Source organism: Pteropus medius, unplaced genomic scaffold (genome assembly GCF_902729225.1).
Source record: "Pteropus medius unplaced genomic scaffold, Ma_sr-lr_union100, whole genome shotgun sequence".
NCBI classification, from domain to species: Eukaryota; Metazoa; Chordata; class Mammalia; order Chiroptera; family Pteropodidae; genus Pteropus; species Pteropus medius.
The window spans coordinates 5,394,036-5,415,435 of NW_024354911.1; the positions used below are offsets into that span (position 1 = coordinate 5,394,036).

The 21,400-nt window shown below is 40.1% G+C and overlaps 1 protein-coding gene and 1 pseudogene across 1 annotated transcript in view; one reads left to right on the forward strand and one right to left on the reverse strand.

Annotated features, from left to right (window-relative positions):
- The window catches only part of THSD4 (thrombospondin type 1 domain containing 4), a 549,795-nt gene that overhangs the window by 41,105 nt on the left and 487,290 nt on the right, over positions 1-21,400 (reverse strand). The window lies entirely within an intron of this gene.
- On the forward strand, positions 19,403-19,521 carry LOC120598006 (uncharacterized; annotated as a pseudogene).

Below are 21,400 nucleotides of genomic sequence, written 5' to 3' on the forward strand. Positions count from 1 at the left end.
TTATACACAAACAAAAGTAATGAGAATAATATAACCTCCTCCAGGTACCCATTCCCCAGCTTCAACAATGATCAACTCATGGCTTATCTTGTTTCACTTTACAATTCCCAGACACCATTTGTCCTTACATTTTTCAGTAGGTGTCTCTAAAACGTAAGGACTCTTGGTTTATTAAACCCATTTTCAACAGTGATTCTACAACGGACCTTCCCAGGCCTGCAGAGTCAGAGGCTGCTTGAAGGGGTGGATGAGCCTCCAGTTTCAAGGTGGCCTCTCCTGCGGACACTACCCTTGGCTGGCTGGTTACCATGGCTACCAAGAAACACAGCTGTGGAACACTGATTACCGAATTATAAAATGAATTCAGCTTACAGAGTGGCAAAGGAGGTCAAGAATAGAGATCAGGAAAAACAGGTTTGGGTCTGTTTTCCAGGAAAAATCACACTTCTCGAGAGTGGTCCATACAGTGTTTTCACTTCCTCGCTTCCCGTTCATTCCTCAACCGTCTCTTATTTGACTGCTGCCTCCATTATTCCATTAAAAGAATTAAAATTAATGTCCTCAAAACCACAATGTTGCTAAACCCAATGGGCATTTCCCAGGCCTCTTACTAGACATTTCAGCAGCATCTGACACTACTGACCACTCCATCTTACCTGAAACATTCTTTCACTGGTTTCTGGATACCGCACTTGACTTGCTTTTCACTTGCTCCCAGGCTTCTCTTTTATTTTCTATCTCATCTTTCCTACTTGGCTACTAAATATTAGCATCTTTTAAGGACTAAGAGTAGATGTGATTTGGGTGCTGTATTTCTTTCACGGGCCATTTTGCCTATGCCTATGGCTTTAATTACTATACCAGTAACTTCCAAATTTATGTTTTCAGTCTGGACTTTTCCTCTGGTCTCATACTTTTATTTCTAATTGCTTACTTGACAGCTTCACTCAGATGTGTTGTCTAAGATTGAACTCATCCCTGACCTCTTCCAGTGTTTCTTATTTCGGTAAATGGTACTACCATCCATCTATTTAGAAATGCAAGAATCATCCTGGACACCTCCTCTCTTCTTAATCCCCTATATTCAATCCATCATCAAATTTTAATTGACCTTCTCTATATTTGAACTCATCTGCTTCTTTTCATGTCCAGTGCTATAATCAAGGGCCAATCTACCATCAGAGCTCATCTGGACTAGCTCAAAAGCCTTCTAATTGGTCTTCCTGTTTCCCTTCTTTTCAGCCAGAGTGATCTTTTCACTTTGGTAGATTTGCTTACCAGCTAAGGCTCAGAATCTATCAATGGCTGTTTATATCTCTAGGGGGAAAAACTCCTAATCATTAATGGGGCTAGGGCCCCAGGTGATGTGATCCAGTCTCACCTTGTGTCACTGTCCTTCTCTCTGTGCTCTGCTCTGGCCTTCTTTTAGCTCATCGAATACATTGCGTTCCCTCCATAATATTATTCCTTCTTCCAGAAGTGCTTCCCCTAACCCCCAATCCTATTTGTTCTTTAGATGTCAGCTCCTCAGGGCAGTCTTCTCCCACCCCCCGGTCCAGGCCTGTCACTTCTCTCATGTGCTCTAAGACATGCAAGAGCCTTTCCTTCAAGATACTTAACTCAATGTGTACATACACCCATTCAGAGCATGATTTATGTCTGTTACCCAGTACACTGTAAGCTCCAAAAGGGCAAAGACAGTGGTGTTTCCTCACTGTTATAGCTCTAGAGACCAGCATAGTGTTTGCCACATACTAGACGCTTCATTATTCGCTGAATGAAAAAAAAAAAAAAAAAATGTAGTAAAAAAAGGCAGCAGCTCAAAGAAGGACAGGCAAAGAATGATAAATAGGCAATTCACAGAAAACCAAGTATAAATATCCCATTAGCAAATAATAATATGCTCTACCTTCCTTGTAATTTAAGAAATGCAAACAAAACCACAATGGAATATTCTTGACCCACCAGGTTGGCAAATGTTTTAAAAGTGTTAATGCTGCAGGAATTGACAGGTGTATGAATAAGCAAGAACCCAAAATGTTGTTGGTGGGAACATAAACTGAGTCAACCATATTGAAGGGCAGTTGGTTACGCCTTTAAAACTTTAAGTGCCCATACGCTTAACCTAAGAATTATACTCCTAGGAAACTACTTGAGTGATACTCTTCTCTAAATATACAAAAGGGTTTGTAACAAGAATATTCTCTGCAGATTTTTTTAGATGTAAAAAACTAAACCTGAATATCCATTAGTAGAGGATTGCTTAAGTAAGTCGTCATACTGGGTATCCACACAGCATGGCCCTAAAACCAATGAGACAGGTATTTGTGTGTGGGTATGGGAAGCACCTGAGATACATTTCTAAGGAAACAAAAATGCAGAACAGTGTGTTTGGTATGATCTCATTTGTGTATACCTTTAAATAGAAGCATGCGTATAAAACATATAGGCACATGCATAAAACTTTTTAGAGAAAGACAGTCATAAAACTGTTAACATTTGGAGACAGGAACTGGTGTTTAGTTTGGGGTGAGAGATGAGAAGGGAGCCATTTAGTTTCCATTTTATATCTTTTTACTACCGTCTAAAATTTGTTTTACCAAATGCCTATATGACTTTCTTCAAGGCTTAAAATTTTTTAATTAATATAAAGGACACAGTACAGGTAGAAATACTCCTGAGAGATATATACATTTTTCCCTTTTTACAACTTCTTGTTAAAATCCCATTCAGAGCATCAGAAACTCAGAAGTGAGGTAGGTTCTGGCTAACATTTTTATTACTGTTAATGGCAATATTGTAGAAGATGTTACTATCTGGAAATCAAAAAGTCCAGTAAAGAACCACTTGAAATACTGCATGGGAGAGGGCTGCAGGGGCCTCCCAAGAAATGAAACATGGGGGCCCTGAATCTTTTTACCGTCTACTACTATTCCGCATGCATCCCCTCTAAGGGCTTAGATGAATCTTTAATCATATAACAGCAAAGCATAAAAAATAGCCATATCAGATTTTTAGCAAACATGGTCCTGATTCCATATGCCCATAGGTTAGCTTCTGAAATAGCTCTAAAACTATCATCAACCTGGTTTGGCATGTGAAAACAGCTGTATCTACAGTTTTAGTGTCTGTAAGCAGCTCTAGGGCTATAAATGGTGTCCAGGGCTACCCCACAAAAAGATGCAGGTGACTCATGATTATTGCTAGTGGGTGTGTTCACTGAAGGTCAAGCTTTGGTAAAGCCTGTTTGAAAGGCAACCTCACAGCTATGTCAATATGAGGAAATCTCTACTCTCGTTTGACACTCGGTTTTATTCCACTTTTAGTTGTCAGCACTGGGCATACATATTTGGCCTAAACTATCTGTACCAGCAATGCCTTTCTCCAAGATTCATATAGGATTCACTTACATATCCAAGCCCTGCTTCTCACATACTGTACCCCATAATCTTATCTTAATGTCTGTCATTGACCTCTGGCTTCCATCATCAAATAAAGAAGCTGGTTTTCTTACAGCAAACAGATCACTGTGATGTAGACGTGTTTCTTCTTTTGGAAAGTGAAAGTTAAGTTTTTTCTAGTAGCAAAATTCCAAGCTTCCTAATATTTCAGCAGTTCTTAGAAGCTGTTTGGGAAGTATCACAACAAACTCAAGGGCAGAAGGATCTGACGTCACTGGCCACCGCCGGGTGGAGGTCTGAGACCTGCCATTTTCCATCTAGTTTATGAGCTTCCACAGAAGCCTACGTGTGGGCACAAACCCAAGTGAGTCTCAGATATGTTAGCTAATCTGGATAACCTGAAAATGCAACACAACTATTCACTTCATACTGCCACTTTGGAGGGGTCTGCAAATTAAATCTTTATTTTAGCATTCTTTCTATTATAAGTGTAGGCAACAAAGCATAATAGTATTTAGCAGTACTGTGACTTTGTCACCAACAGAAATTATATATGACATTGCAGATGTTACAGATATTTTGAAAGATTGTTTAAAAATTCATCACTATTTTGAAATTACAGTAATTGTTAGACCGTCCATGAGCTCTCCTATTTTAATGTGAAATAAGCACATGTTACTATATTGCAAATTTGTTCTCTAAAAATAATTTGATAATTATATTTCAATATAATTGGTTTCCTTTGTACTCTTCTATATATTTATGGATTTAAAAATAGTATTCTGAGAAGGTATCCCTAGACTGCCAAGGGAGTCCATTGCACAAAAAAGTGAAGAATCTCTGGTTTAACGATTGCTGGTTTTCATAACACAACTGTAATAACTTTCTGTGGTGACAGAAGGTAACTGGACTTATTGTGGTGATCACTTTGTAATGTATATAAATATCAAATCACTATGTTGTACACCTGAAACTAATATAATATTATATGTCAATTATATTTCAATAAAAACAACCCACAAATGAACTCATAATATGAATACCAATCCTATAAGGCAAGCAGGACACATATTACCTTTCTTATACAGAAGAGGAAATTGGCTCAGAGAGATTAAGTTGTTTGCTCAAGGTCGTAGACTATTATGCAGGGTTCAGGACTTGAACTTTGATGCTCCAATTCCATATCCTTTCCCTTACACCAGTAGTTCTCAAATCGTGGTCTTTGGACCAGCAGCATCAGTATCTCTGGAAGCTGTCAGATGTGCAGGGTCAGGCTGGATGAATCAGAAACTCTGGGGTGAGGTCATCAAGCACCCCGGGTGGTTGTGGTGCATTTAAAGTTGGAGAATCACTGCAGTGCACCTTCCCTCATCTTTTATTTTTGAGTCCCGATCAAAAGAGAGGGCTTCTCCATCAAGGGAGGAAAGGTTTTACCTCTCATCTTCTGCTCATCCTGAGCAACAGGATGGACACTGAGCAGAGGGAGGCAAAAGGGCCAGTCTGTGGGTGGCAGCCTTCATTGTACCCTCCTACCAAAGTGCTCATCACATGCCCGCCCTTCCTGTCTGCGAGCACGTGGGATTTCTAGAGCCAGTTTCTTCATAGTTACCAGCAATCGGTCCTAGAGGACGCCTATGACTGTGTGCCTTCATATGCAAGGCTTCAGCCATTAAGGGTTTGGATTGTGACTAACCCTTGGAGAGGGGGGTGGTATAAAAGAGAGTCTAGTTCAACTCAACACAAAATTCTCTCCAGACACTGAGTAAGCCCACATACTGCATTGTAAATCCTAAGATGCACAATTTTCCCCATTTTCCCATTACCGACGCTGGATGTGTCTTACAACAGAAAAGCAGTAGCTGCCAGGCAGATGATTAAGTTCTGATGTAGTTGTCATTTCCTGAACACATGTGAAATTGGTCTGGTTAGGTCATTTCAGTTGAGTTAATTGCATTGGCAGCCCGATTTGTAGCTGCATTAAAATTTTTTAAAAATTAGGATATAACTTATATATAGCAAAGTATTTAAATTGTAAGTTTATGACTTGATTTTTAAAAATATTTGTATCACATCTGTTACTACTACCTGAATAAAGATATAGATCATTTCAGCCCCCCAGGAGACTCCTTTTTCTCTCCTCAAAATCATTACCCGTGGCCCCACAAGCCTCAAGGGTTACCACTACTCTGCTGTGTAGCACCATAGTTTTTCCTGTTTTTGAATTTCATATAAATGGACTAATACCACGCATACTCTTTTGTATCGAACATCTTTTACTTAACATATCCACGAGACATGGTCACATTGTTGTATTTATCAGTCCATCCTTTTTCATAGCAGTTTCGTATTATACTACACGAACATGCCACAATTTATTTACTTTTTCTTTTATTGGTTGAGTTTTGGGTTGCTTCCAGTTTTTGACACTTTGTGGGTAATGCTGCTATAAACATTCTTATATGTTTTTGGTGGACATAGTCCTCATTTCTCTTGGGGATATACCCAGAAGTAGAATTGCTAAGACATAAGTATATGCATGCTTGGTTGTAGTGGGCATGCTAAACATTTTTCCTAAGTGTTGTCCCCTGGGGCTAATGTTGTTGGGAGCCAGGGACCTCCCTGTGGAAAAGGGGACATGCAAATATGGAACGGGGGAGGGCAACACAGAACTGTGGTAATGGATTTAAATTTTGAGCAGCGTGAATTTATGATCTTGAAATTATGTATGTGTGCATGTTTATATGTACAGGTATATATGTACATATATGTGAACATGCATATTTTTATGTATGTGTATGCATATATATATATATGCATATACTGCCTAGCTCTGTCTGATAAGAAAGCTAGGAAGCAAAAACACTCCACTAGTAATGAGCATACCTAGCAACTTAATCTTGGTCTCTAATACCATTCCTCATCAAAAGGCACCATTTCCTGGGAAATGACTAGTTTTAGGGATGGGGCAGCCTAGGTACTAGGTAAGTCTGGACATGTTTACAAAAACAGTGGGGACATGTCACAAGGGCGTAGGCATCACCTTGAAGGGGCTCCTGCTGGCCACATCTGGCACACTTTGAGCATCCAATTAAGTATGATAATGAATTATGATTTTTTTAAAAAAGGAAATTTATGAGTTTATACCAACAGTAAGTAGATTATAAGTATAATAAATACATGGGGGACAAGGGAGAGCCCTTCCATTAGAGGGATTTCGAGGGCTGGCTGGTAAATATGGAACGCTGGAGTTGGAAAATCATTTTGCGATCGGATCGGCAAGAATCATCAACGGATGTTAAACTTCGGGGGAAATTTTGATGTCCCTTGGTCTTCTTGATCCCTCAAACTGCTTATTAGTTGCAAGGGAGAAAGAGAAAGAATAATTATCCAGTGGAGAAACCGGGCAGCACTTTACCAGGTGCTCAAAATTAACATTGCCAGTGAGAAAAGGTGGACATCATTTACCTCCTGATGTGGTATCTTGAAAAGGACACACAACCACTAGGCAGTGTCCTGGCTCAAAGGGCATCATTTCATTAGACAATGAGGAACATTCTATTTTTCAAAAGTAGGGTACCTGTATTCTTCAAAAACATCAGTATCATGAAAGACGAAGAAAGTCTGTGGAAACAGATTAAATGACGGGAAAGAGAAATGCCAACTGAATGTAATACCTGACCCTAGAATGGATCCTGAAATGGAGGAGGAAAAATGCTGTAAAGGATATCATTATGTCAATAAACAAAACAGGTATATGGTTGGTAAATTAAATACTTTTAAGTATTGTATTAATATGAAGCTGTTAGCTGTAGTATGGTTACATAAGAGAATGTCCCTATTCTTAGGAAATTCTGAAGCTGAGGTATTTACGCATAAAGGGCCATGATATATATAACACCCTCAAACGGTTCAGAGGAAAAACATATAGGTGACTCTAGATAAACGAATACAGGGGTTCTTGGTACTATTTTTATTTTTCCAACATTTTATGAACTTTAAATTACAGATACTCCTTGTCTTACGATGGGGTTACATCCTGATAAACCCATGGTAAGTCGAAAACGTCGTCCACTGAAACGTGTTCAATCTACCGAACGCCAGCACATCTGGGCTGCGCCTTACACCTGCTCAGAACACTTACGTTAGCCGAGAGTGGGCAAACTCATCTAGCACAGAGCCTGTTTTATAGTAAAGTTTTGGCTGTTTCATGTAATATACTGAATATTGTATTGAAAGCGAGGAACAGAATGGCCGTTTGGATCTTCACCATTAACGTGCATAGCTGAAAGCACACTGGGCTCGAAGACTGTTTGAAGCACTGAACTAAAACAAAAACGCCGGCAGCACAACGCACCGCAGAATATCGCTGATTCCCCTGCTGATCCGGGCGGCTGGAGCTGCGACTGGGAGCTGCTGCGACTGGGAGCTCCTGCCACTGCCGCGCGCCACGGAGAATCATGCCGCATACTGTTAGCCCGGGAAAGATCAGAATTCAAACTTCAAAGTGTGGTTTACTGTATGCGAATCGCTTTCACGCCGTCGTAACATGGATTAAACGAGGTCGAAAAATCGTTAAGTCGAACCATTGTAAATCGAGGAACGTCTGTATTTCCAAATAAAAAGATTTTAAAACATACAAGTTGACTCCTTCTCCCTCAAATGCTCATGCCTGGGTCTCACCTCCCAGAGGTTTGGGTTTAATTGGTTGGGGTACAGCCTGGGCATTCAGTGATTTAAAAGCTCCCCAGGTGATACTAATAATAGCCAGAACTGGATTAGATAACAGAATTTCCAAAGCCAGCAGAAGCTGATGCCACTGATTTCTGCATCCGCAATCATTACTCTGTTGCTCCAATTCTATTTTTCAAAAGCTTTGAGCTAACCTTTAGGAGTAACTGCTAAAATACATAATTTGATGAAGGGAAAACAAAGCGTATAATCAAACAAGAATCTCAGACAAGCCCCTGTATTCCTTAAAATGCTTCGTACTTCTACTACTAGGTATAAAAATGCTAAAGAAAGGCCATGTGCACAGATCACACAAAACATTCTGTCACTGTTTTGCTCCACAAAACTGCCTCAGTGCAAAAGAGGTTCAGAATGACTTTTAGGATCTGAATAAGAAGGCTTGGAGTCCAACTTTGATGGTGATAGAAAGTCACATCTATATATAAATATATGTTATAGCTGGTTTTTATTATTAAGTTTATTTCTCTGTGCTAATATTATATATTTATATACCTGCCTCGCTTGCTAGAGAGTGAGTGCTTTAAAGGCAGATACTGTGATGTATGCATTTTTGCCCACTACTTGGCTCTTGGTTGGCACTCAATAAATGCTCGTTGCATAGAAGTAAATTATGGGCTGTATTGTTCTGATCTATCTTATTTTAACCTTGGAGTTCAGATAAGAGAGTCTTGGAAACTCCTTAAAGTCCTGTTTATCTGGATATTCCTGTTTAAGAATTCCAATCTCAAAAATGTCCTCCATTCATTCTGACCCAAATGGTAAACACACACAGTGATGCATTAAAATTCTGTTTTTTTTTAAAAAAAGAAAAAGGTATTTCTTTTTACATAGATCCAGGCCCAGTTTGATAAAGTGTCCAAATTATGGTTTCTGTTAAACAAATATACGCACGTATCATAGTCATTTTTTAGTTCAGATTTGCTTTGGCATTTGGGGTTTGGAAAAAAATCGAACTTGTGTGATTTTCTAAAATATGATGTAACACATTTGGACTGAAAAAGTATAGGAGAAATAAGGTTGGCTTTCTCTTTGGCATTCTATGATCCCATGTTGTGAGGGGTTTGAATAAAGAGAAATGCCAAGTCTTTGTTCTTATTTCATTGCTAAATTACAGCTAACTACGGCTAATTCTCATTCTTTAAGATATTAACATTTGATTTATTTTAACTCCAAATTTCCTTTGAATACTTACTATTAAGAAAGTTTGTGTGTTTTTAAGCCCTAAATAATATTGTATGAAATAGATTCCACCTATGGTTGAAATAAGAAAATAAACTGGGCAAAGAAGTATTGAGAGTCTGCAAAGATAGGACACAGCCCTCGACTTTGGGAACTCAGACTAATGCAATGTGAACAGATAGGCTGATAAAATTTCCATGGGGTGGGCAGAAGAATCTTGGACAGGAGGTGGCATTTGAGCAGGAATTTAGGGTGGGTGAGGAGCAGTTCACCAAGCAGAGGGTGGGGGGAGGGCATCTGGGGACAGAGAAGGGCATGGACAAAGGAGGAGGCAGGAAGACACCCTTGGAGGGGTGGGGGACAGTCTGGTATGCTAGAGAAGGGGAGTCATGCGATGCTGGGGACTGGAGTGGAGTAGGGGGTGTGGAGTGAGAGCCCCTGGAGATGAGTTTGGAAGGCAGACCACAGGTTGACTGCGAGGACTGAACTGTGGGCACTGGGAGCTGTGAAAGGGGTTCGATCAGGATAGAGACCTGGTTTTTGGAGATAACATTGGCTGCTGAATAGGAAGAGGTCCAAAAGTTCATTTGCACCATGATCCCTGAGCACCTACCATGCCTCTTCCTGCTAATGGAAAGTACCCACTGTGCCGCTGTAGCCGTCTTGAGGCCACGCTCTCCCCTCTAGGCTGGAATGTCTGCTACCCACAGGCAGGGAAGGACCATGTCTGCCTTTAAGAAGGAATTCCAGGAGTCTCTTACTCCAGTGGGGCTCATTATAGTACAGTTAATCGAGAGATAAATCCACTGTCTTTCTCACCATAAATAAGCCTACTTCCTAACCCCTCCTTTAAAAAAATTATTATTCCCCCATTACTCAGATTCGCAGATTCAGTTTTGGCTCTTTCCTATCTTTCTTTCCCCTTAGCCATTCACTCATCAGGCATAGTGTATCCTCTGAGCCGCTGCTGCATTGGTCTCCCTCCCTTTCCTCCTCTGCCCAGTTGCTCCTACATCCAGGTTCTCTCTGCCTCACACGTGGACCATGACAGAGAATCGCGGATCTCTTTGCATGCTCTTGAGATGAATATTTCAAAGTATACCTTTCCTCCTGTCTCTCCTCTGACCCTACATTTCCAAGCCTGAAGGGTAAAGCCCACCTTCCCAATTCACAGTCAAGGTCTTGTGGATTTCACCCTACCTTCAACCACCTCAACAGCTCCCTTGTCTGCATTCAACCAAGTATGGAAAACGTCAGTAATCTGTGTCTCTACTTAAAAAAAAAAATCTACCATGATTTTTCATAGGGGACAAGCCCTGTCGGACATTACCCGACAATAAAACCTCAGTAGATGTTGTCAGATACTCCCAGCAACCCCTCTCATCCTGAAGGTCCTATTTAAGTGTTCCTATCTTCTGCTTCTAACTTCTTAACCATAACCTTAGTGTCTCTCTATGCCCTGCTCTTTGAGGCTTAATCAATTGCTGTCTTGATGGTTTTACTATTCTAAATGCTGATTCTAAGCTCCTCAAGATTTCTTTTAACCTTAGGAGTGGGAAGCAGAATTAATCAGACTCTTCAGTTCATGATACTTTACAGCCCACCTCTCTTGTCTTATTTTAGTTTTCCTTTCACGCTGGATTCCCACTGCCATCACCCCCTGCCCACCCCAGGAAGCACCTACACTACTGTGATATATATGTATATGCATAATTCGCACAAGTGTTACGGTTTTTCCAACAAGCCTCTGCATTCAAGATCCACCTTTGTTGCTGAAATGTCTGTCTAGATAATTGTTTTCTCGCTGCTGAATAGTATTCCATGGCATACACCTACCTCGGCTTACTGATCCGATTCCCCAGTCCTGTGGGACTAGTTTTTAAATTTCTTCTTATGGTCCACGGTGTCAGCAAAGAACTGGTATTTAGAAGAGACTCTATAGGTATTCGTTGACAAAACACCAAAGCCAAGAAGGCCCATTAAAAAAAAAAAAAGCAATCATCAATGGCAAAAGGAGAAGTATTTTATCAGGGCCCACATATTTAGGTAAAAGGTGGCAATATGCTTGCAAGAATGTGCTCTCCTCTTGGCACAGACAAAGAAAACCAGAGTTGACTAAAAAAAATTGTATGTTGGAAGTAGGATGAGAATTCAGCTTTTCTAGCCTCCCCATCCTCCGGTCAGCTCTGCCTCAAAAGTTTTCAGCAGAGAAATCTGTGGTGAACTCATGGAGATGTATTTTAGGATCCTACATTAGAGGATTCACGTAGGTGACCAAACGTTTCCAAAAAGAAGCATCCTGCATATATAGCAAGAGGTGAAACCCCACACATTCTATAAAACAGGAAAGTGTTCTATGGACAAAAAGATAATGTCATCAGTACTGCTGTGCAATTGTGCATGCTTGACATCTGCATAGCCACGCAGATACTGTACTGGGCTGAACGAAATTCCCCCAAATTTATGTGGACCCAGAACCTGTGACTATGACCTTATTTAGAAATAGAGTCTTTGTAGATGTAACCAAGTTAAGATGAGCATACTGGATTCGTGTGGGCCCTAACTCCAATATGTTTGGTGTCCTTAGAAAAAAAAGGCAGTTTGGACACTCAGACACAGAGATACACTGGGAGAATGCCATGTGATGAGGCAGGCAGAGATTGGAGCAATCTGGCCACAAACTAAGGAGTGCCAACAATTGCCAGCAAGCACTAGAAGCTAGGAGGGCGACATGAAATAGATTCTCCCTCTGAGCCCCAAGAAGGAACCAGCCCTACTGACTGACACCTTGATTTTGGAATTCTGGTCTCTAGAACAGCAAAAGAATGAATTTCTGTTGTTTTAATCTACTCAGTTTGTGGTATTTTGTTATGGCAACCCCAGGAAACTAATACAGACACCTATTATATAGGTATCTAATTTATATGTGTGTTTCAGGGTTGTAAATAGTGGTTGTAGAGTGGTGCACTTAGATCATCTTTTGCAAGATAGATTATCTTGCAAAATGCCAATATTTGAATTCAGAGTTTTAGTATTAAATAGACCCGTCATAAATAGAGAAAAAAGCCCAGAGCCTAATTCCAATTTCATAGCATAAAACTGTGGCTAAACTGGAATGACATTGGGGAATGAGTAGAATTCTCAACATCATGGGACAGTTAGTGTTTTAAATTTTATTACACTATGAGCCAAAATTTTTTCCCTTTGATTTCACACACACACAAAATGGCTCCCATATTCTATTCTAAGTACATGCTCTATTTTTTGTAAAAATATAAACATATAATTGTACTTAGTTGCATTCTTATTCTAGGCACTGCGTATCCCAAAGGCCTCTCCAAACTTAGGATTTGGGTGATTTTTTTTTTTTTTTAATTACAAAAATTCATGGCTAAAAATAGGAAGCTTGAAGCAGAAGTTTGAATCCAATGAAAAAATAGAAGATCATGAGGGAAATTCCAAATGACTGATCCAATGACATTGTTGCTGAGGGTTCCAAGATGTTGGCATCAATTCAGTCTAAACTAATGAACTGGTAATGGCAGAAGAAGTTAGTCTAAAAAAACACAGGATATACTTAGATGCTAATTTAATATAAAGGTTTTATTGTAGAGACGCAAATGAATCCAAACCTTGGTGTTTTTTGAGTATGAAAACTCTGAGCAATAATTGCATATCAATTTTATGTCCTTTGAGAGCAAACTTATAGAAAGAAATTCCTGTTTAATTATTTTCATGGTTGAGCTATGATTCTTGCATGTGATACTCCTCTAAGATTGAAATGAACAACTTACATGCCTGGAGTTATGAGTTATGTATCTAATCTAATGATGGAAACTTGTCCATTCACTAGTTGAACAGGTAGGAAACATTTTCTCAAAACGATAATAATTTAACTAGAATACAAAATCACATTTGGAAGATAAAATAAAAAACCTCCAAGAAATCTGGACTTGCAGGAGAACGACCTTGGGCTAACTCCTTTGTCTCATGTAAGTATTAACTTTAGTTCCTAGGGGTTTAAAGGAAAGTTCTATGAAGCTCTGCTGGAGTCGATTTCTCTCTAGCCATCTTGAGAATTTGAAAATAGCATTTTAATTTTTCTCTCACACACATCCATCCTCTGCTAGGCTCCTCTACTTTACGATCGTGGTTTACTTTTTAAGAAAAAAATTTTTTAAAATGGAAAATGTTAACCATATTAAAAATAAGCAAAGTGGTATAATTCTCATCACCAAGCTTCGGGAATCATCAACATTCAGCCATTCTTCATCTATACCTCTCTAATAGCTTCCTTTATCTTTTTTACTTTTTGACACTTTTCTTAGTGGGGATAATCTTGTTCTTTTCCCCACAAGTATTCACTCAATTCAGACTCCAAGAATACAGGTAGATTTTTTTTTACTTTTCTGCTTTAATTCCACTTGCAAATTTGGTTAAGGAATATAAGGTAGAGCTCAGAATAGAATTCACCCCATCTTGGCACTGCTGCTACACTTGGGATGCTAAGCACCCAGCGATGATAAGATCTAGTTAGGGTGGCATAGGTCTAGAGCCACGGTTCTCAAAGTGTGGCCCCTGGACCAGCAGCATCATCAGCAGCACCATCTGAGAACTTGTTAGAAATAAAACTCTCGAGCCCACCACAAACCTCCTGAGCTGGAATCCCTGGAAGTGGGGCCTAGAAATCTGTGAAAGCCCCCCTGGTGATTCTGTTGCACACTCCAGTTTGATAACCACTGCTCTAGAGGCTGGGCTACTTGAGTCATGGACGACTGCAAGAATCAAGGATATGATAACCAATCTATATTCTCTTAATACCCGTGTGTGCAAGTGCATGAGTATAAGCATATTTTTATTTAAAATGGCCTAAAAACTTATTTTTACTTGGCAAATGGGATACAAACTTGAGGAATATATTAACAAATAAAAATCCCTAGGCAAAATCTAAGTGTCTTTGCTGCTATATTTAATTTCATTGATTCTGCTTTTAAATTCTATTACAAGTTATGTGCAGTTGGCATCTCTGAAGCTTACCCATTTAAGGTATTAACCCGCCTTGAAACACCTGACGCCTGCTATGGTAATCAAGACAGTGTGGTAATGGCAAAAGGATGAACACATAGGTCAATGGAACAGAAGAGAGTCTAGAAATAGACCCACACAAATATGGCCAGTTGATTTCTGACAAAGTTGAAAAGGCAATTCAATAAAGAAAGGGTAGTCTTTTAAACCAATGATGCTTTAACAACTGGACATCAATATGCAAAAAAATGAATCTCAACCTATACTTCCCACTTTACACAAAAACTAAATGAAAATGGATCATAGAACTATATGTCAATATAAAACTATACAACTTACAGGATAAACATAGGATAAAATTTTTGTGACCTTGGGTTAGGTGAAGATTCTTTAGTTATTATACCCAAAACTAGATCCATTAAAAGAAAACACTGATAAACTGGACTTCATCAAAATTAAAAACTTTTGCTCTGTGAAAGACTCTGTATAGATTCTGTATCCAGAAGATATAAAGAACTCTTGAAATTCAACAGTAAGAAAACAAAATTCCATTTAGAAATTGGGGTAGAGATTTGAAAAGACACTTTGCCAAAAAAATATGAAGGTTATCTATAAGCAAACTGATTTTTCTCTATTGCTTTCCTATTTTCAGTTTCACTGATTTCTGCTCTTTGTTATTTCCTTCCTTCTGCTTGCTTTGAGTTTAATTTGCTCTTTTTTTTCCCCTAGTTCCTCAATGTTAAAGATTAAATTATTAACTTGAGATCTACTTTTCCAGTATAAGCATTTAATGTTATACATTTCCTCTAAGCACTGCTTTGGCTGCATCCCACAAATTTTGACATGTTGTATTTTCACTTTTATTCAGTTCAAAATATTTTCTAAGTTCACATGAGACTTGTGGTGTTTCATTTCCATGTGTTGTTTAATTTGAAATAGTTGGTAAGTTCCCAGATCTGTTTCTGTTAATGATATCTAGTTAAATTACATCACGGTTGGAAAAAAACCCCTATTTTATAAGATTATAATTATATTAAATTTGTTAAGGTCTGTTTTATGGTCCAGAATATGGCTTATCTCGGTGCTGTTTTATGCACACTTGGAAAGAATGTGTATTTCTGCTGCTGTGGGGTCAAATGTTGCATAAATGTTAATTAGATCAAGTTGTATATTTGCTCTATTAATTTCTTGAGAGGAATACTAAAAGTCTCTAAGTATAATTGTGGATTTGTCTATTTTTCCTTTCAGTACTATCAGTTTTTGCTTTATGTGTTTTTGGGCTTTTGTTTAGGTGCATGTGCATTCATGACAGCTACATTTTCTTGGTTATTTCTCCCTTTATTATTATGTAATTTTCCTCTTTATCCCTGATAATTTTTTCTTGTTCTGAGGTAGACTTTGTGTAATAGTAATATAGCTGTTCCTGCTTTCTTTTGATTAGTATATCAACGGCATATCTTTTTTTTAATCCTTTTACTTTTAGCTTATTTATATCATTACATTTAGAGTGGGTTTCTTATAGATAGCATATCAGATCTTTTCTCAAAAAATCCAATTGTGCAATATCTATCTTTATTTGGTATTTTACGCTATCTACACTTGACATAATTATTGACTGGATTTAGGTGTATCATTTTATCAGTCTTCTGTTTGTCTCTTCTGTTTTATGTTCCTGTTCCCTATTTTCTTTCCTTCTTTTGGATTTGAATCATTTTCAGTATTCTATATAACATTGGCATTTGGTCATATCTCTTGTACTATATTTTAGTTGTTTAAGAATTATACAAACCTCATTTGTCACAGTTTAAGAGTTAATATTTATCACTTCAAGTAAAATGGAGAAGTCTTAAAAACGTATCGGTCCTCTTACCTTCTCTATTTGTGTTACATTTGCCGTATGTATGACATTTAATACATTGAAATTCTTCCAATGTTATATTTTTCTTTCAATAATCATGAATATTTTATATAATTTAAGAGGATATGACCTTGGCTTACTTTTTTTGACCTCATAATAATCCTGTGAAATTGGTAGCAGGAATAACGAATTCTGTTTGAGAGAGGAGCAAACTGATAAATTCAGTGACTTGTCTGCATTCATGCAACTGGCTACGAGCAGAACGGGGACTCAGCCTATTGGTCCTCATCTCCTATCCCTTTCCCTGTTCTTAGGTGGCCATGTGTCAGTTACGGCTTTGGTACAGAAACTAGTCTGTGTGACACAGAGTTACCATGAAATTGTAAAAAAGAAACTGAAAATGAGAACACGTGGGTTCAAGACTTACTCTGCACACTGTAGAACACGAAGAAAGAGCTCAATCCAGGTTGAACCTCAACACATGAGTACAAAACCTGGGAACTTTAGCAAATAATATTTAAGCATTCTTCCCTTTGGAAATAACATGGTGAGCTAGAGGAGGTGAGTCTTAGATCCCAAGTGTGGCACCAAATAACAAGCAGATATAGACCTGAGTCTGGTTTCTAAGGCATTAGCTGTTGCTGTTTGTGTTCCCAACTAACAAATAGTTTAGGTCCATGATCATTTACGTTGGCTCTCCTCCATTTGGGGTTTGCTACTTCTATTCATCAAAATAATCAAGATTCCAACTACAGATGGCTGAATACAAAATTCATTTCTATGGAAATCCCTTCCCTTAAATTGGTGTTTTTTTTTAAACCGTGTTCTCTGGAGTCCTAGAGAGTTTCATTAAGTTTCCAGATTTCCACGAAGTGTCCTCAGGGGTCATCATGAGAAGAGAGTAGAAGGGATGTATGTAGTGGGGGAAGGGAATCTGCCTCCCTCTTCCTTTGTTTGTTTTAAATACTTAATTTTATTTGAACAAATAGTTCCCTGGAACTATTAAAAAAATTTGAAAATCTCCACCTCAGAGCATTGACTAAGCCTCTCGGGATAGGTGGGCACTTGAGATGTGGCTCCTTTAGTCTAACCATCCATGGAAAGCTTGACTTTGTCACCACCAAGTGACACCCAGCCTGTGTCTGGGCAGCATCAACGTCAGGGACTCTCCACACCTCTAGTAGCTCATCCTTTCTTTGCTTAGTTCGACTGCTCTCAGTTCTTCTGTAGATCACTGCTTTGAAAACTTGGCTGCCCATTGCAATCACCTGGAGAGTTTAAAAAACATCGATGCCTGGGCTCGCCCCCCAGAGATTCTGATGTAATTGGTTCGGGGTTCAAACCGGACAATTGAAGATTTAAAAGCTCCCTAGGTGATTCTAATGTGTAGCAAAGTTTGGGAACCATTGCCTTAGATGAATTGAGATCTGGAAGGCAGCTACGCTCACCACTATACCACCAATGCCGCACGAGCTGGGATCTGTACCTTTGAAGTGTCCACCCTCCCCTGGATGCCACATATAATGAGTCAAATCTGTCTCCCACATAGCAACATTCACAAAACCCAAAGAGAGCTTTCACTTTCCTCCCAGAGTTTTCCCCTTCCAGTTAAAATTCTGGAGCTCCCTAGATGTCTCTTCCCACAACATGTTGTCTGGCTGGTCGACATTTCCCTTAAAGCGAGGAGCCTCCCCTGGCATGCAGTACGCCAGGACGGATGTGATCATTCCTCAGGAGAGTAGCACTAAGGTGTCCCTCCTCCTCACACTCTGTGGTTTTCTGCGAAGCCCTAGCACATGGCTGATTTGATGAAGAGCTTTTTTTAAACAGGTGCTGCTGCTAAGCTTTCCTCCCACCTTGCCTTTGGGTGCTACTTACTAGTTACTGGCTAAGGCCATGACAACCTGTAGATATTTCACCCTTAAGTCTCTTAGTCTTTTACAGTTCCCAAAGTAAATTCACACCCTTATTTCAGTTACCGCTCCCCACCCAGCTGTCCTTATTCCAATCCTATTATTCAGGTGAGAAAGCTAGTTTTAAAACAAAAGATTTGTGCTTGAAACCCCCAAGGTTAGTAAGTAGTCGAGCTGGGGGTGCAGTGCAAGGCTCCTGCGTCCATATTTAGCGATCTTTACACCGGGCCACACTGCCTCCCATGTAACCGCACGGAACACGGCAGGCCAGGGCCGGGACCTCACGGAATAGAAACCTCTGGTTACTGCTGCTGCTCTAGCTGGCAGTGTTCCAGGGCCACCCAAGCTCTCTGCACAGTGTGTGTGGAGCACCATAACCACAGGACAGGGGGTTCTGCCCCAGTGTCGAGAAAATAAGGCCAAGCTTCAAACATCATTATATGCCCCTCGCTCTGAATGCTGACAAAAATTATGTGGTGACTTAATAACCTCCTTGGAGGAAGGCCCCATGTGCATGGCTGAGTCAGAAAAACAATAACAAAAAACAGGTCGGAGAGTGGCAACCATCTGGCAAAAATTCATAATCCATCTCGTGATGGATCTCTTCCTGTATTTATTTACATGTGATGCCTCTTTTTTTTTTTGGTTCCTGACTTGCCTTTGCCCTAGGATGAAAAACTTCCTTCTAGCAACTGACACCGTAACTCTATGCTCTTTTAATTTCAAGCTCAGCTCTGACTCTGGACTTTGGTTTTCTGGCTGCATGTTTGGGATTTCTCAGAACTTCCTCATTTCAGACTCCCATGGCTAACCCTACTATGGGTCTTAATTTCACTGATTTCGCTGATCGGACTAGAGACAGTGTGACATCCGTGGGCCAGGTAGTCGGGGTGGCCTGTCCCAGGTGCAGGCAATGAGGTGGTGCACTAACTGTAGAAGATTTAAAAACAGTATTAAAACTATCACTTATTATCATCATGATAAAATACTCCTGCCTCTGTCCCTCCTCCCCTACTTTGGTATGCCACTGGCAGCATTCAGTCTCAAGAGTCCATCCCAACCTGCCACAGCCCTGAGCTCCATTTCTGCCCTACCCATTGGGTAGGACAGGTGTCATGACTAACCAGGCTCAGTGGGACTTCCACAAAACTTCCTGCACAGTTCAGATGGAAGAGAACTCTGTTAACTGTTAAGAAAAACATTCTTCTAGAAGATAGCGTAGTTTCTATGGGAGAACTTGAAGACCAGAGAAAACTGGATTTTAAAAATCCCCAAGCGTCTATGGTCATGCCACCCTGAACAGGCCCAATCCCATCTGATCTTCAAAGCTAAGCAGGGTCGGGCCTGGTTAGTACCCGGATGGGAGACCACCTAGGAAGACCAGGTGCTGTAGGTGTAAAAAATAAAAAAATAAGAGATCGTAAGCTGACAAGGTCCTTGCAATCTGTGAGGTCAACCAAGGGTTGCCTCACCTAAAAAGTAAAATAATTAAAAAAAAAACAAAAACCCCAAGAATGTCTTTTACACGACACACTGGATAGTCCCAAGCACTGGTAAGTATCGTGCTGAAAAAAGAGGGCATGAAAATTGTTTTTATTTGAAAGTCATTCATTTGAGAAAACGATGCTTTTTCCAAGCAAAATGTTAGCCTTGCCTGGTTAGAAGTTAATTACAGTATTTATTGCTTAAAGCCAGCCTGGAATTTTGGCTTGAATTCTTACAAGCCTATGATTCAGGGGGGAAATCACCTATTCAACCCAAGGCCAGTGAGCAAAAGGTTGATCTGATAACTGCCTACTTCAAAAGAGCCTGAGATAAGAAATAAGTCCCAGAGGGTGTAAAAAACAAAGCTGTGGTTTTAGATCCAGGAATGTTATCAAGGAGCTACAGGAATGTTTGTTACCGAGATTGGAGCTAAATGAGGAAATGACTTAAAAGGATCAAGTGGTTAGTTGCCTTGATCCCCAAATTAATAATGTCCCTGTTCTTTTGATATCTTCAATATTTACATACTGGTTTAATTAAAATATTTGGACTTTGAAGTCCAGTGTAAGCAGAGAAATCACGCATTTGACATGTGGCTTAATGGACGTTAGCTTTATCATTCTAATCTGTCTCATGAGCAAACATTATCCATGTAGGTCATCTTCCTTCAGCCCGTCTTCTGGGAGGGGTATCACTGACTGACCTGTTTGGGCCTCTGGACATCATGGCTATGTTTTCCTGCTGTCCCTTCCTTGGTCCCTATTTGACCTTGGACTTTGGGTTTCTGCCAGAGCTAGAGCCTTAGCCCTTTGGTTTTCTTCTTCCTGTGTGACTGACTTGATCCTAGGGCTTCGGCACTCACCCCCCGTCCCCCTCTATGATTCTCCAGCCCAGCCCTCCCACCTCAGCTTTAGAGAGACTTCAATTCCAACTGTCAACAGGCCATGTCCTCGACCTTAATCCCTCCTGTCTCCTTCTGGATCAGCTTCCATTAAACATTCCTTCTTTCTTCCATCTCTTATCTTGCCCTCTCTCTGCCAGCTCCTCCTCATCTTCCAATAAACATGTTTAAGTCTATCCAAAGTTAAAAAAAAAAAACAACAACTCAAAATGAAACACAAGTGGTCTCAGCCCTGGCACCCCTTAATCTCTCACCTCCTCTTCACTGTCAAACTTCCTAAATAACATTTACTCTGGCTGCCTTGCACCTGCAAAAGTCAAGAGTAATGTTCTAGTCTCTAGATCCAGCTGCCTCTCCTCAGACGTCATGTTTGCAGCATGTTAACCCTTTTTCCTGGGGCACAGATCATTCCCTGTGGACTTCCTCTCATCCTTCACCTCTGGGGTATTGCATCCCTGACCCCTTCCTACCTCTAACCCGCCTCAGGTCCCCTCTGCCTCCTTCTCTCCAAAGGGAGCTGCTGCTACAGCCTCTGGTCAGCTTCTATTTCTCCTCCATTCTATCTCTTGAACAACCCCAATTATCTACTCTGAAGAGGTGACTCCCAGTTTATATCCTTGGTCCTGACTCCTTCTTGAACTCTAGCACCAGTTTCCATGGCCTGCTAGAACTTTCCCCTGTACCTTTCATAAACGCCTCCAGTTCAGCATGTCTCAAAGCTACCACACTATTTTCTCTCCCAGCCCTGCTGCCTCCTGTTTCCGGCCCATGTGTCCTCCCAGTCATCCGGCTGGAAAACTGTTTCCCCACTGCTCTTCCTTTGCCCCTGGCATCTAATCAACTACGAAATCTTATTTTCAAAGTGAACTGCAATCCTCATTCCACCAAA